The sequence below is a fragment of the Benincasa hispida genome, chromosome 10 (genome assembly GCF_009727055.1).
Source record: "Benincasa hispida cultivar B227 chromosome 10, ASM972705v1, whole genome shotgun sequence".
NCBI classification, from domain to species: Eukaryota; Viridiplantae; Streptophyta; class Magnoliopsida; order Cucurbitales; family Cucurbitaceae; genus Benincasa; species Benincasa hispida.
In genome coordinates, this window is record NC_052358.1 from 5244363 (window position 1) to 5259939 (window position 15577).

Genomic DNA, 15577 nt, shown 5'->3' on the forward strand with positions numbered 1-15577 from the left:
AAAATGGTAATTTGCCCAACTGTACTTACGAGCATCTGTGAAAATAAGAATAAAGGCTTATGTGTAGGTCCTAACATTAGAAGCCGTAGCATTCGCATCGAGAGATGGTTTACTATTGTATATGTGTTGCATGAACGCATCCTAAGAAAGTGTTAGCCGAAACCCTTCTCAACCCTTTCACTGCATACTCGTCGCATCTTCCATTTTATCAACTCTTTTCAAACTCCGCCGCATTTGTTTATTTTTGTTACCAAATAAACAAAACCAATAACTATTTGAGTTACCAGTTACCACAAAGTCTTCCTAAAAATTACCACCGCAACCTGTTTTCCCAAGTCCCTGAGTTCGACTCTAGACTTACCAGGAAACTCAGTGGGATTTACACTTGGATTCTGCTGAGAAAACTAGAGTGCTCAACGCATTTTTATCATCACATTATCATCCATAATTCCACATCATAAAACAAGCATCAATTTTTTGGCGCTGTTGCCAGGGACTTCGGCAAAATCAGTGTGCTAACAATAATTTTTCTGATTTCTTTGCAGACTCTCATTCTCTGGCGAATTACGACCTGGAGATTAACAACACTTTTGTGTTCCCGAATATCTCCACCAAGGAAGTTCGACTCACTCTGTTCTCATTTTCCTTATGCGATCAAGCAAGAAAATGTGCATATTCTCTCGAACCGGGGGAGATAACCTCGTGGGAACAGGTCTTCGAAAAATTCATGAAGAAATACTTCCCAGCTACCGAGAATGCCAGGAGAAGGAAATTAATAACAAATTTTGAACAAGAAAATGAGAAATCGCGCAGCGATGCTTGGGTGAAGTTAGCGGCTGGTAAGAGACTGTTCACATAATGGCTTACCAGACAGCCTACAAATGGAGATTTTTTACCAAGGACTGAATCCCTCTCCGCATACCACTGCCAATGCGGTAGCCGCAAAACATATAAGGAGGAAAAGAGTATACTTGATCGCATTTCCAAAAATCATGAGGATTGGCGGAAAGCGATAAGAGATTAAGAATAAAAGATAATGACGCAAACAACGAGGCCATCGCATCCCTACAAAATCAAATGACTGCGATGATGAGTTTGATACAAGGCATCGCAATTAATAACACGGGAGCGAAGAAAGGGCAGGTCAATGCAATTCTCAAACGACCACAAGCTGTGTCATTTGTGGAGATGCTCATTCGATGGAAGAATGCCCAGAAAACCCGCAGTCAGTATGCTTCATAAAGAATAATCCCTATTCCGATATATATAACCCCGGGTGGAGAAGCCACCCAAAATTTTCATGAAAAAATCAACAACAAAGCTTCCAACCAGTGGTGCAAGAAAGAGGGCCACCTGGATTTTTTCCCGCAAAACAACGGTCCAAAGCATAGTCAAGCTAGCAGCTCGCAAACACCGCAATCTTCATCCTTAGAGAGCTTGTTGAAGCAGTACATTGAGAAAAATGAATCAGTGCTTCAGAATCAAGAAACATCCATTCGAAATCTAGAAATTCATCTAGGACAAATTGCAGGCGAGATGAAAAATATACTGCAAGAAGCGTTGTCGAGCTCAACTTAGCTCCCTCGCAATGCTGGGGGTTGATGCTTTGTTTTATGAAGTGGAAATATGGATGATATGCGTTGATGAAATTACGTTGTGCACTCAAATTTCCCCAGCGGAATCCAAGTGTAAATTCCTCTGAGTTTCCTGGTAAGTCCAGGGTCGAACACAGGAACTTGTGAAAACAGATTGCGTTGGTAATTTTTATGAAAACCTTGCGGTAACCAAGTAAATAAATTGTTGGTTTGTTGTTGATTGCATTAATGTGAAAATAAACAAATGCGGTGGATTTAAGCAAAGGCAGCTGTGTGATAGATGCAATGAGTATGCGATGAACGGGTTGAGAAGATCTTTAGCTAGTGTTACTTGGGAATGCGTTAGACTATGCGATCATATAACCACCATACACCGCAAGTCATTTTCCAATGCAAATGCGATGTTCCTAAATCTAGGACACATGTGTTGAATACAAAAGTGTTCATAGAGCTTATTCCTAAGTCTCTACTCTTGTCCGATGCGATGATGCAAAATGCATGAAAGCAAGATGACCGCATACAATCATATCGTATCTCTAGGATGCATGTGATGCGTTAATAACAAATAGTGCTCATTCCTAAGCTCCTATCTCTCGATTATACGTTCTAATCTGGATCTTCTGAGCCTAGATTCTAACCTGACCTTCCCAAGTCTAGATCCTGTCCTTAGACTATCCTCCCGAGTATTTCTAATGGACGAATGAAGCATACATAATACAAGATAATCGCAAAGAATGAAGATTCCCTAGGTTTGCTAACTAAATGCTTCTCAACCCATTCAACTGATTTAGCTACTCATGCGTAAATAACAGAGAGCGAACATATATAGAGAAGGAAATTCCATTTTTATAAATGAGTTTAAGAACAAAATAACAATGGAACTTAGAGGTAGAGAGCCTGGTAGCAATTCTTAGCTGACAGAGGCTTTTACACTGAAATCTCTATTCGGTTATAAAGATGTTCCTGCTCCCATAGGCGTCAGTCTTCTCTCTGCCCTTAAATCTTCCGGCTCTCAAGCTTACCGAAACAATCTACCGGCATAACCTCCTTCCTCGCTTCTGCCTTAAAATGAAAGAAAGCAAAGAACAAAGATGTATGAACTAAAGAATGGTGACTGATCAACTCGTCAACCCCTTTTCTAAAGAATTCCTTTAGTATTTATAGAGCGTCCATGGTGAAAGGCGGCTTCTCTCTCATGGTTGTAAAGATGGGATGACTTTAATTCCGAATTGATGCGTCGAATAATTATCACCGAAAACCTGAATATACTTTGTGACCGTTATCGGCTATCAACATAATTTGGATTCGACTGTCATCAGCTTCCTGTCCCATCGCGATTGATTAGCCTCTCACATAGATGCGCCCAACATGTTGCACTGACCAAGTTGAGGCGATCCTTCTTGGGCGAATGTTTGCAAACGCAATCATCGCAAAGCCTTGGGATGAAGTTGCACTCGACCAGTGATTTCCTATGATCGACATTCTTACATTGCATCAACGCATATTCTACACAAAAATACAAAAATCAACTGTTTTAATGCGTTGAACGCATGCGACCGCAATATTATGAAATTAATGCTTAATGGATGCAAATTAACATATTTCATCAACGCAATCCAACATTGTTTAAGAACTTAGTACTATGATAACGTACATTTCTACCCGTTATCACCAAGAAACATCCATTCGATATCTAGAAATTCAACATGGACAAATTACAGGCTTGCTGAAAAATAGACCGCAAGGAGCTTTGCCTAGCTCAACTAAGCTCCCTCACTATGCTGGGGGTACTGGGAAGGAACAATGCTTAGCAGTCTTCTTGCTAAGTGACAACATGACTACGGAAGTAGGGGAGGAGCCCATTGCAACTAACTTGAATGTGCTGACAACCGAAGACCCGTTGACCTATAGTTCGGAAAAGCTAGAGAAAATGAACCCCGAACGTGCGTCCACCCTCAAGCCTTTAGAACATGAGATAGAAGAAGTCCTGCTACCACCATCTCTGCAAAGATTGAAAGAAAAACAAAATGATGAAGAAAAGATCACAACAGTGGCCGCAACGCAAAACGTTATGATCCCACCAAAAATGGGCGACCCAGGAATCTTCATGATACCATGCTCTATTGGAGGGGTCTACAGTGGCCAAGCGATCTGCGATCTTGGGGCAAGCATAAACATAATGCCATTATCAATCTTCAAACGATTGAGTATTAGCACACTCATGTTCACAACAGAGACTCTCCTGCTTGCGGACAGATCCTGAATACATCCTGAAGGAGAGTTGAAAAATGTCGCAATCTCAATTTATAAGTTCATCTTACCGGCATACTTCCTCATTTTGGATTATAAAGCAGACAAAGATGCACCCATAATATTGGGACAACCATTCCTTTCTACCGGTCACGCTCAAATTGATGTGTGCAACGGTGAGATTGTAATGAACATTCAGGGGAAAAGCTCCGGATTAAGGCAGTCAAGATCCTAGAGGACAAAGAAAAGAGGGAGAAGCCACCGTGGACATGAAAAGACCAGCTCGAGAATAAGCAGTCCCTGAGTTACTATATAACTCAACCTCATCAGGGACGCAAGTTTTAGGAGTCATGGAATCTTCAACTTTTCTCTACTACTCTGAATTTTCATTCCACTATATCTTTTCAGCTCATTATCTATTCTTATTCTACCAAGAAAAAAATGGAGATTGCGGTAAAAGAAATTTGTTTTCTTTAAAATCATTTGACCCTCTCGATGTTTTTCTTGCATAAGATCGAGGCAAACAATTGCGGAGGCACCACACGAAGAAGCAACTTATCTTATTCCATCACCGCAATTCAAAGAAGATAGATCGCCACAAAGAATGATGCATTAACACACAATGCGGGCAACAACGCAAATTTAGGGGTTGTATTCTTCCTTAACCTTATTTCAAATTTTGCGCTATCGGATCACATTTCGATTTTCAAAGTTTTATCACCGCATCCTCTTTGATTACCGCAATCATTTAACATTGATAAGTTTAGTAAGTCACCGCATGACTTCTTTGCCAATTATGATTTTAATGATGAAAAACATGCTTTTATCTCTTTCGTATATATTAGAGTCAACTTAATCTTAAGATAGTCACCTTATGAAATATTTCTAGAAGTTAGTGGTCTGCTAGCTTTCTTTCAAACTCTCTTTACCAAACTTCCTAAGAACATCGCATGACTTCCTTCAATCTTTTGGCAATAGGGACATTGCCGCATTTTAAATTTGGGGGTGAGCTATTTATTTTCGACCTTGCTATTTTTAGCTTGATGAAAAAAAAAATTTTTTTTTGAGAATAACAACTCCACTGTTCTACCTTCCTACTTTTACCCGTAGTTTGATGTCCGCATGACACACGTGGGGGCAAGCCAAAGTGAAAGGCATAATTAATCACGATAAGACAGAAAGTTGATGACGGTCGAATCCAAATTAAGTTGACAGCCGCTAACGATAACAAATACATTCAGCTTTTCGGTGACAAATACTTGGCACATCAGTCGGGGAATTAAAGCCATCCCATCTGTGCAATCATAAGAGAGAAGTCGCCCTTCACCCCGGAGCTCTATAAATACCAAAGGCATCCTTCAGAAAAGGGGTTAACCAGTTCACCTGTTTTCTTTTATTTTTAAGGTGGAGAAAGGGAAAAGTAGAGACACCGGAAGATCACTCAGGGCAACTTGAGAGAGAACCCAGAGGCATAAAAGCAGAGAGCGGGCCAACCCTCGTGAGAGCGAGATTATCTTTTGAACACGAGTAGAAAAGACAGTGTAAAAGCCTGGGAAGCAAGAGATTGCTACCAAGCACTTTATTCTATTCTTGCATTGTTATTTTGTACTTCATCTTTATGATTATACAATGGAAGTCCTTATTCTACATCTGTTCACTCTCTTAGAGTGCATGAGTAGCTAAACTTATCGCATGGGTTGAGAAGAACTGAGTTAACATGACCTAGGATCTTCATTGCTTGCAATTATCTTGTGTTATGTTGTGCCACACATCCCTTTAGAGCTACTCGAGAGAGAGTATAAAGAAAGAACCTAAGACTTGAGAGAGCTAGGTTAGAATCTAGACTCGAGAGAGCAAGATTTGAATTGCATAAACAAGAGATAGGGAACTTAGAGATAAGCTCTATTTTCCAACCTGCATCACACGCATCCTAGAGATAGGAATGATATTATGTGGTGCCATATTTGTGTGTGTGTCATTTTGTCATCGCACAAATAAGAATAAAGGCTTATGTGTAGGTCCTAACATTAGAAGCCATAGCATTCGCATCGAGAGATGGTTTACTATTGTATGTGTGTTGCATGATCGCATAGCATGAATACATCCTAGGAAGTGTTAGCCGAAACCCTTCTCAACCCTTTCACCGCATACTCGTCGCATCTTCCGTTTTATCAACTCTTTTCGAACTCTGCCGCATTTGTTTATTTTCATAAATGCAACAAACAAAACCAACAACTATTTGAGTTACAAGTTACCGCAAAGTCTTCCTAAACATTACCACCACAACCTATTTTCCCAAGTCCCTGAGTTCGACTCTGAACTTACCAGGAAACTCAGTGGGATTTACACTTGGATTCCACTGAGAAAACTTGAGTGTTCAACGCATTTTCATCATCAAATTGTATCCATAATTCCACATCATAAAACAACGCATCACAACCGTAGATACGAAAATGACGTAAATTGACTTTGCGACCATTCCATAACTCCAAAGGTGTTCTGAAAACACTCTTGGAGGGAACACAGTTCAGGATATAAGTTGCAGTCTCTACTGCAATACCCCAAAACGAGTCAGGCAAGGCAGCGTAACTCATCATCAATCGAACCATGTACAATAGGGTTCGATTTCTTCTTTCTGATACACCATTTTGCTGAGGTGTACCAAGTGCTGAGAGTTGGGAAACTATTCCATGTTCTATCATATAGTTCTGGAATTCTGAATCCAGAAACTCTGAACATCGATTAGATCGAAGTGTCTTAATCGTTCTATTTAATGCAATTTCAACTTCAGCCTTGAACTATAAGAACTTTTCAAAAGACTCGGACTTATTGCCAGGGATCATCTACCCAACGCTTGACGAGACAATGTTTGAGATGAAATCAGTGATGCTCCAAATGCTACAGACAGCAGGGCAATTTGAAGGTACCCACAACAAGAGTCCCCATGCTCAAATGAAATGCTTCTTAGAAACCTGAAACTCATTTATGATTCCTAAAATCACACCAAAAGCTATCAGACTATCTATGTTCTTCTACTCACTCCGTGATGATGCCAAACAATGTGCAAGCTCTTTATAGCCAGGTGAGATAACAACATGGGATAAGTTGGTGAAGAAATTCATGTAGAAATATTTTTCTCTCACTAACAACATAAGAAGCCCTCGGGAGATCACGAATTTCAAGCAAGAAGAGTTTGAAACACTAAGCGTTGTATGGGAGAGATTTAAAGGGTTGGTAAAGAAGTGTCCCAACCATGGACTACCATTGATTATTCAAATGGAAACTTTCTATGAACGATTAAACAAACCGTCCCAAATGGCAGCAGACGTAGCCGTAGTACGCAACATCATGGATAAATCTTATAATGAAGCCAAGGAAATTTTATGTCGAATTACCAAGCATAACATGGAATGGGTTGATGATGCCTACGACTCTAGAACAGGCAGTAGAAGGCGTTTATAGAATATGATTGGCACCAACGCAGTGGCCACTTTTTCTGTACAAGTGGCTACGATGACAAATATGCTGAAAAATTTATCGATGAGCAATGGAGCACAAATGCAGAATGTACAACAGATGGATGCATTCACACAACCCATGGTCAACTATGTGGGTTGTGGGGAGCCACACTCCTATAATGACTACCCACAAAACCCGCAGTCTGTCTGTGACATAAAAAAATAATCCATTTTCAAACATCAATAATTCTTGATGCAAAAACCATCCTAATTTTTCTTAGGGGAGATCACCAACAAGATCAACATTACACTAGAACGCATTAGCAGCATAGGCAGGGATCACTGCCTGGATTCCAGCCTACGCAACAACAACTGCAACATCAAAACTTTCATAGAGGGGGCAACTCGTTGAGCTCATCATCTCCACTTGGAAACATGCAAAAGGAATATATAGTTTAGAATGATATGTTGCTGAAAAGCCAAGCGTCATCAATCAGGGACTTGGAGATGCAAGTTGAGAAGATTGCAAGCGAGCTGAAGAATTGACCACATAGAGCATTTCCTAGTAATACTGAAGCGCCAAGAAATAATAACGGCAAGGAGCAATGTCACGCGGTAACATTGCGAAGTGGCAAACCTTTGGTAGAAAAGAAGAAAAGCCTAAGAAATGATACGCAACCTTCAACATCTGAGAACACAACGCAAGCAAATAAGGCATTTGAGAGAGAGTAACAAGAAAGAGCACATGGCTCTGTCATTCTCAACCGAGCACTTCTAAGGTAGGGGAACCTGAGGTGCGTTTGAATGCACCATTTCCCCTATGCCTATAGAGAAAGAATGACAAGAAGCAGTTCAAATGTTTCCTTTAGATTTTTAAACAATTACATATCGACATCCCTCTAATCGAGGCGTTGTCGCAAATGCCTAGTTATGTAAAGTTCTTGAAGGATGTTTCGACAATAAGGGAAAGATTAGCGAGCTTCAAACCATGGAATTAACATAGGAATGTGACGAATTGATCCACAATAAAGTTCCTGAAAAATGGAGAGATACAGACAGTTTCAGTATCCCTTCCTCGATAGGTGGAATAGACGTGGGGCAAGCGTTGTGTGATTTATGAGCAAGTATCAATCTCATGCCCCTCTTTATTTTTAAGAAACTTAGAATCGATGAAGTTAAGCTCGCTAATAGATCAATCACGTATCCAGAAGGAAATATTGAGGATGTTTTAATGAACGTTGACAAGTTCATATTGTTGGGGTTGATGCCCTAAAGTCTTGTGTTCTATAGTTTGTAAACAGTTTGTACGAACACTTGTGTTGTTAATATATGATATTTAATTCACATCTTGTTTTTTCTGCTCAGTTACTTGTTTTATTTGCTTTACCACAAACCAATAAACATAAAATTTCTAGTTATCTGTATGTGACTCAAGCATGTATGTGGTGACATAAAAGTGGATCATGTCTTGAATGATAACAAAAAAGGTCTGTAGTATATGCATATAGGAGGGAGACCTTATCTTGGTAACGCTACGGATACGGCCCCTTTGTGGAATGGTCACAAGTTGTGACTTGTCACAAATGGTCTGATCCTGATCATTCGTGTTGGGCACATACGAGCGGGGGCGTGCTATACAAAGAGTTTGTAGAAGACCTGACTACGAAGTGTTAACGTCTCGTTATATAACACCGTTCATGACAGAGACTTCACTTCACTCGGATGACCATAGGTAACATGAGTGAGTTCGAAACTCCTGCCATTGAGGGCGATCCTTTGATTTGTATGGGTATGACTAGCCAAGACGCTAATTCAAACCTACCATTTTGGAGATTCGTCTGATTTAAGAGCTGGGAACTCGGCTACAAAAGATGGAATTCACTCCTTTCTCGAGGCAGGGGTAAGTAGATAGATAGTTCCCTTAAAGGCTGATTTTAGGGCTTGAACAATGTGGCGCCACAAACCTTCTCTTGGCCTGAGAGTTGTTCACACATAGTTGGACTATGTTGTATTGTTCATTAGAGGAATCAGTGGTACTTAAGAAGTGAGATGTAACTATAGGGGCATAAGGGTAATTTGGCCCAACTGTACTCACGAGCATATATGAAAGGTCATCGTACTCATGATTGGTTATATCAGATGGACACAGAAATATATCTGTGGTAAGAAGAGTTTAGCTGTTGGTCTTTAGTGGAATGCCTGACAGTTAACGGATGGTGGATCTCGTGGCTAAAGAGTTTAGTCAGCTATTCACGGATCGTTGGAGCTCGATGCAAGTGGGGGAATCGTATACAAAGATTTTGTATAAGACCTGACCACGAAGTGTTAACGTCTCATTATATAACACCGTTCATGACAGAGACTTCACTTAACTAGGATGCCTATAGGTAACATGACCTCAATCCTGAGTGAGTTGGGAACTCCTGCCATTGAGGGCGGTCCTTTGATTTGTATGGGTGCGAATGGGCAGGTCGTTAATTCAAACCTACCATTTTGGGGATTCTTCTGATTTGGGAGCTGGAAGCTCAGCTACACAAGATGGAATTCACTCCTTCCCCGAGGCAGGGGTAAGTAGATAGGTAGCTCCCATAAGGGCTGATTCCGGGGCTTGAACGATGTGGCGCCACACACCTTCTCTTGGCCCGAGAGGTGCTCACACATAGTTGGACTATGTTGTATTGTTCATTAGAGGAATCAGTGGTACTTAAGGATTGAAATGTAACTACAGGGGAAAAATGGTAATTTAGCCCAACTGTACTTACGAACATCTGTGAAAAGTCTTCGTACTCATGATTGGTTATATCTGATGGACATCGAAATATATTTGTGGTAAGAAGAGTTTAGCTGTTGGTCTTTAGTAGAATGTCTAACAATTAACGAATGGTGGATCTCGTAGCTAAAGAGTTTAATCAGCTATTCATGGACCGTTGGAGCTTTGAGCCACATGTGTATTAGGTTCTCTGGATAGCTTGGATAAAGTCAAGAACCAGTATTTGGGTTAATTTTAAATGTTCAAATTGATAAGAGGAAGTTCAATTATATATGATATAATTGGACTGGTTAATTATATATGATATAATTGGCTAAATGTATGAGATACATTATTTTGGAGGAAATTAGATATAAATATGATTTATATCAAGTAGAGGAGAAAATACTATGGTAGGTATGTGATATCAAACTATAGGATAAAAATATAATATGATTATATTTATTAATTAATTAGTTAATTAATTATATGATAATTAATCCAAAAATCACGTTTGGACGTGGGTTAGTGGGATCCATCAGTTATTGTAACTGATGAGTTAAAATGAAAAATGTTTTCATTTTGAATCGCTCGGAGTTCAATCGAAATCCCAGAAGAGAAACCGTGCAAGCGCGCGTTGGAGAATTCTAAATTACGCTTAAGAAAATCGAGAGCCTATATGATAGCACTCTCCGCCTAAACGATCGTTTTCCTCGGGCCTAAACGATCGCACGCTATTTCCAACACGATCGCATAGCTTCTTTAAACGATCGTATAGTGTGGCAATTTTACTAAACGACCGTGTACCTTTTCCTGAACGATCGTTTAGTAAATCCTACATGATCGTGTAGCTCCTCCTAAACGATAAGCAATTCTGCTATGCGATAGCATTTTTCCCCTCCCATTTGCTTATTGCCTACACGATTCGTGTTTCCTCCTTCCTCTACCAAATTCACCAAAGGCCACCCTTTGGGTTCTCACTCCGAGAATACTCAGGGCTCTTTAGTGGTGGTGTCGTCCCCACGACGTTCGTATTCACGTTTGTTCGTGCTGCTGTTGTTGATGCTACTGTTGGATGTTGGTAGATCACGTGGAGGTTTTCCGCTGCATGGAGTTCTGAAGTTTGAAGAACATTTTATACTGGTATGGAACTCGTTCCCTTGTTATTTTCTTGTTCTGAGCATGCCGTTAATTAAGATTTATTTGCATAACTGTATGTTGAATGTATATTGTTGTATTTCGGTCATGGTGAGATCGGAGTGATCCGAACGTGCACATGGAACTCTTAGATATGAGATCCTTCACAAATTTTCGGCAAATTTCATTATTTTAGATTGTGAAGCTGATAGGGATGTCCCAATCATTCTTGGACGCCAATTTCTAGAAATCAAAAAAGTTTTGATTGATGTGAAAAAGAGGGAACTCAAGATGTGTGTGGACAACCAAGTTAAATGCAACATGGCATTGGAGTTCCCAAATGATACAGAACCCTGTCAACCTATGAATCAACTGCCAAGGTAGAGGAACAAAAAGTGGACCAAGTCTGTGAGGTCCATGCATTGAGCAAAAATACACGGAGGTTCAAGTCGTTAAGTTTGGATGAGCGGCAGACCAAACCAACACTCCCATCTCTGGAGGAGCCGCCAACGCTTAAGCTCAAATGTCTTCCAAATCACTTAAAATATGTTTTTCTTGGAAACAATAATACTTTACCTGTCATAATTTCAACTTCACTTTTTGAGTCTAACGAACACCATTTTGTGTAGATATTGAAAAAGCATACACGAGCAATGGAATGGATGCTAGCTAGTATTCAAGGAATCAACCCAACTTATTGTATGCAGAAAATCATATTGGAGGAAGGGAAGACTGAATCGATTGAGTGCCAATGCAGGCTCAATCCCATAGTGAAAGAAGTGGTAAAGAAGGAAATAATTAAATGACTTGATGCATGGGTGATTACCCTATTTCTGACAGTAGTTGGGTGAGCCGAATTCAATGCATGCCAAAGAAAGGTGGCAACTGTAGTATTCAACAGTAACAACGAACTAATCCCATCCAAATCTGTTATTGAATGGCGTATTTGCATGGATTTAGGAAGCTGAATGCGTCGACAAAGAAACACCACTTCCCACTTTCCTTCATTGATTAGATGCTGAATAAATTAGTTGGAAAAGAGTCTTATTGCTTCTTGGATGGGTATTTTGGCTACAATCAAATCTTAATCCCCCTAAAGACCAAGAGAAGACTACTTTTACATGGCCCTTTGGAACTTTAGCGTTCCAACTCATGCCTTTTGGGCTATGCAACGCACCTGGAATATTTAAGACATGCATGATGGCTATATTTTCTGACTTTCTTGAACACTCTGTTGAAGTTTTTATTGATGACTTTTCAGTTTCTAGAGAGTCCTGCCAGTCCTGCCTCAATAACTTAAAAGCAGTCCTCACTAGATGCGAGGAAACCAACTTGATACTTAATTGGAAAAATGTCACTTCATGGTGACAGAAGGCATTATTCTTGAGCATAAGGTGTCTAAAAGGATTGGAGGTGGATGAAGTTGTTGGGTTATGTGTCCTAAAACTCGTAGTTTGTATAGTTAAACATAATCTATTATCAATAAAGATGTAATTCAACATTTCTTCAATAAAGTTGTTATTGAATCTATTAATTGTATACATAATGTCTAAATCCAATAAACCAAGATCCATGGCTATTATATGAATACTTGAAATTTATGTAGAAACATAAAAATGGATCAAGTTCAAGAAAATAAGCCAAAACGGCCTATAGTATATGACTAAGCTTGGGTACCTTATTCTGGTAACACTATCGGATGCGGCCTACTCTGTAGCTGTTACAAGTTGTTGTAAAGATACTACAAATAAAGTGATCCAGATTCGTTCATGTATTGACATGAGAAGTGGTGGCATCCTATGCAATGAGTTTGGATAAGATTGGACAAAGAAATAAGTCACTCTTACTATAAAACATTGTTTACTGTTTAAGACTGACTATTTCGCTTAGATGACCTTGGTAACTCGATCTTAATCCTGAGCTAACTATGAACTCCTGTTTATTCGATATTATCCTTAGATTTGCATCAGTTACGGTTGGCTCAATAGCACTGACTCAATAAGCCTCCGAATTCAGGGGTAAGACTGGGTAGATAGTTGGGGACATAGGGTGCGAGATGGAATTCACATCTACCTAATTTAGGGGTACGAGAAAGGTTGTTCTCTTAAGTACTATATCCAGGTCTTGAACCACCCTCTCACTGGCCCGAGAGGGATTCGATTTAGTGATTACAGTATAAACTAATGGTTTTTTAGAGGATCAGTTGGAACTTAAGGAACAAGATGTAATATCGGGGAAAAAACAACATATTGACCCAACCATTATTAGGAACAACCTGTGAAGGGTCGACTTACTGGTATGGTTAAATCATGTAGACAAAAATATATCTACAGTGAGGAGAGTGCAACTATCGGGCTATAGTGGTGTGACTTGATAGTTAACGAATACTGATTAATTTGGTCTGAAAAGTTTTAGCCAATTAATCTTAAATCGTTGGAGCTCATGATCTGTAGGTCCATAACGTCACTCTACTAGCTCGTAAAGCATGAACATCTTCAATTATTAAATTGAGTGAATTTGGAATGATATAAATTTGAATTGGTCAAATTCAATTTTAATTTGAAAATATTCAAATTGAAATTAGGGTTTGAATTTGAATAAGTTCAAATTCAAATTAAGGTTTGTATCATTATATTCGATATAACTAAACGTTTAATTTGCTGAAATTAAACAGAATTTAAGAGTTTATAAAATTTAAATGTTGATTTAAATATTAATTACATGAATAGGATTCATGTTTAGAATTTAGTGTGTGATTAATTTAATCTTTGATATTAAATTAATTAATTAAATAAATATGTTTAATTAATTAAAAATCAAATTAAATTCCAATTTTAAATTAAATTTAAGAAATTGGATTGTGTAATTTTAGATTTGATTACTGAGATTTAATTAAATCAAATTTTGATTAATTATAAAATTAATTTAAAAAAATCAATTTGAAATTTGGAAAATTAAAAATTAGATGTTTAGTGGGGGTTTTTCCCACAAACATCCAAGCATGAGGTGTGAATCATGCAAATCACACACTGAATTCCACTTGAAATTTTCAAGCAGCTGCTAGTTGTGGATGCTAAAGAGTGCTTGCATGGTGGGATTGAATAAAAACTCCTGAATTTTGGAAGAGGATGAGAGTTCTGAAGCTGGAAAATAAGTTTTCTGTTACTTCTTCTTCCTCTTCAAACCCACAAAAACACCTTCACAAATTCACTCAAATCTGAGTTCCACCACTCAAATTCAAGGCTGAGAATAGTAGAGAAGATCTCTTGGTAGTTCGCGATTAATTTGGAGCTAGATTAACATGAAGAGCAGTTTGGAATTGGAAGCAATCATCAAAGGTATGTTCATCTTGAAACCCTCTTCAATTTTTCGCAAATGCATGCTTTTAGAACTCAAATTAAATGTACTTAGAGTGCTTATTGATTCTGTTTGCTTCCGATCCATGCTTGTGTTTTCCATCAGAAGCTAAAATTGATGTCATTTCAAAATTGCCCACACCTGCGAACGTCAAAGACCTGAGGAGCTTTCTAGGCCATGCAGGCTTCTACAATAGATTTTTAAAAGGATTTTCCTAAATTGCGTGTCCACTGAGCGCATTCCCAGAGTTGAACAGGCCTTACATATTTGATGAAGATTGTCACCAAGTGCTTGAAACCTTAAGTTATGCGTTAAGCACACCGTCGGTATTAATAGCTTCGAACTGGACGCAACCTTTCATTTTAATGTGCGATTCAAGCAATGTGGCAGTTGGAGCTATGTTGGGCCAAAAGAATACATCCCATTTTTTACATGTCAAAGATACTTATAGAATCTTAAGAACATTGTACAACCACTGAAAAGGAAATGCTAGTGGTAGTGTTTGCTATCAAGAATTTAGGCCTTACTTGGTTGGTGCATCAGTAACCATTTACACCGATGACTCTGCTATAAAGTTCTTGATGGACAAAATGGACGTGAAACCCAGGCTCTTTCACTAGGTAATGCTACTACAAGAATTTGATCTAGAAATTAAAGATAGAAAAGGTACTGAAAAGCAGGTGGCTGACCACCTATCGAGATTGGAGAATAAATAGATGCAGCTGGGCCAAGAGAAAATTGAAGACACATTTGCTAATGACTGCCTACTCAAAGCTGAAGATAAGGAGTCGTGATATGCTGACATTGTCAATTACGTAACCACAATACAGTTCCCTGAAGACTTCAACACTCAGCAAAGGAAACGTCTTGTACATGATTACAAGTTCTACTTTTGGGATGAACTGTTTCTCTACAAGCAAAACCTAGATTCCATTATGCTTGGTGTGTCCCCGAGGTCAAAGTGAAACGCAACTTATATGAATGCCATAATTCTCCGTACGGAGGACATTTCGGAGGACAGAGGACAGCTA